The 2536-nt window shown below is 42.7% G+C and overlaps 1 long non-coding RNA gene across 1 annotated transcript in view; it reads left to right on the plus strand.

Moving 5' to 3' along the window:
- The window catches only part of LOC105528255, a 122163-nt gene that overhangs the window by 44936 nt on the left and 74691 nt on the right, over window positions 1-2536 (plus strand). The gene's annotated exons all lie outside the window — the stretch shown is intronic.

Consider the following 2536-nt stretch of genomic DNA (forward strand, 5'->3'; position numbering starts at 1 on the left):
AATTTTGTATTTTTAGTCAAGATGGGGTTTCTCCATATTGGTCAAGCTGGTCTTGAGCTCCTGACCTCAGGTGATCCGCCTGCCTTGACCTCCCAAAGTGCTGGGATTACAGGCGTGAACCACCACACCTGGCCGTGCATGTGTCTTTATAGTAGAATTATTTATAATCCTTTAGGTATATACCCAGTAATGGAACTGCCAGCTCGAATGGTATTTCTGGTTCTAGATCCTTGAGGAATCGCCACACTGTTTTCCACAAAGGTTGAACGAATTTACTCTCCCACTAACAGTGTAAAAGCACTCCTGTTTCTCCACCACGGGGACATCTTTTATAAGGGCAGTAATCCCATTCACGAGGGCAGAGCTGTTCGGACCTAATTGACTCTCACCTCTTAATGCCATCACCTTGGGAGTTAAGTTTCAACATGAATTTTGGCGTGACATAAACATTCAGACTATATATAGCAAAGGGGACGCCAAAAACCTCAATAACCAATATAAATACTATTATGAAAGCCTGGTGAATAAAATATCAATATTCTTTTTTTTTTCCTTTTTTTTTTTTTGAGGTGGAATCTTGCTGTGTTGCCCAGGCTGGAGTGCAGTGGTGTGATCTTGACTCACTGCAACCTCCACCTCCCAGGTTCAAGTGATTCTCATGCCTCAGCCTCCCGAGTAGCTGGGACTATAGGCACACTCCACCATACACAGCTAATTTTTGTGTGTGTGTGTTTCAGTAGAGACGGGGTTTCACCATGTTGCCCAGTCTGGTCTCAAATCCCTGAGTTTGGGCAGTCTGCCTACCTCGGCCTGGAGTGCTGGGATTACAGGTGCGAGCCACTGCGCCTGGCCAAAATATCTAGATTCTAAACAAAGACAGGATCTGACCCTGCACTTGCGTGAATCATTTCATGTTACCCTCACCCTGGCCTGTCACTGGATAAAAGCTACTGTTACCATCTTAAATGCAGCAGGAAGAACTTCCTTTTTATAAAAAGAAAGCAAAACTTCCTTTTGTTGGAGTTTAAAACACATAGACAGCATGTGCAGATTGCTGGTATGTGGCTTGATGACTTTTGGCAAATTCACACACAGGTGCAACCAGAACCCAGCCCGAGAACCTGAGTTGACCAGCCCTTCAGGAGTTACCCTCATGCCCATGTTCCAGGCACTGACCCCACTGCAAGGTGAGCTAATCCCTAACCTGGGTTTTTTCCTTGATTTTTTTCATTGAAGTGAAATTCACATAACATAAAATTAACCTACTTAAAGCATACAATTCTGTGGCATTTCGTATGACTCACAATGGCCACCTCTGTCATGTTCCAAAACATTTTTATCTCAAGGAAAACTTTTAAAATTTTATTTTTTATTATTGCTTGGGAATGACTCTCACAAAAAGAAAACTTTTATCACAGATTTTTTTTTTTTGGAGACAGAGTCTCGCTCTATCACCCAGGCTGGAGTGCAGTGGCATGATCTCAGTTCACTGCAATCTCTGCCTCTGAGGCTCAAGAGATTCTCCTGCCTTAGCCTCCCAAGTAGCTGGGATTACAGGAGCCCACCACCATGCCTGGCTAAATTTTGTATTTTTAGTAGAGACGGAGTTTCAACATGTTGGCCAGGCTGGTCTTGAACTCCTGGCCTCAGGTGATCCACCCACCTCTGCCTCTCAAAGTACTGGGATTACAGGCGTGAGTCACTGCGCCCAGCTTTATCATAAGGAAAACTTTGTGTCCATTAAGCAGTTACTGTTTATTCCCTCTACTCCCAGCCCCTGGTAATCATCAGCCTGCTTTCTATCTGTAGGAATTTACCTATTTTGGATATTTCTAATTACAGTATGTAACCTTATATGTCTAATTCTTTTACTTAGCACAGTGTTTTCAAGGTTTACGCATGAAACCAATATCCCGGTTCATCCATATTCTAGCATGTATCAGCACCTCATTCCTTTTTATTGCTGAATTATAGTTCACTGTATGTCTATACTGTATTATCATTTATCCATTCATCTGTTGATAGACATTCGAGTTATTTCCACTTTTTGGCTATTGTGAATAGTGCTGCTAAGAGCATTTGTGTACAAATGTTTGTTTAAATAGCTGTTTTGGCCAGGTGTGGTGGCTCGTGCCCATAATCACAGCACTTCGAGAGGCTGAGGCGGGTGGATCACTTGAGATCAGAAGTTTGAGACCAGCCTAGCCAACATGGTGAAACACCATCTTTACTAAAAATACAAAAATTAGCTGGGTGTGGTGGCATGTGCCTATAGTTCCTATAGCTACTTGGGAGACTGAGGCAGGAGAAGTGCTTGAACCCGGGAGGTGGAGGTTGCAGTGAGCTGAGATTGTACCACTGCACTCCAGCCTGAGTGACAGAGTGAGACTCTGTCTCAAAAAAAAGAAAAGTAAATAAATAAATAGCTGTTTTAAATTCTTTGGGGTATATACCTAGAAGTGGAATTGCTGGGTCACATGAAGATTTGGTGTTTAATTTTTTGAGGAAATACCAAACTATTTTGCACAGAGGTGGT

Source organism: Mandrillus leucophaeus, unplaced genomic scaffold (genome assembly GCF_000951045.1).
Source record: "Mandrillus leucophaeus isolate KB7577 unplaced genomic scaffold, Mleu.le_1.0 Scaffold71, whole genome shotgun sequence".
In the NCBI taxonomy this organism is placed as follows: domain Eukaryota; kingdom Metazoa; phylum Chordata; class Mammalia; order Primates; family Cercopithecidae; genus Mandrillus; species Mandrillus leucophaeus.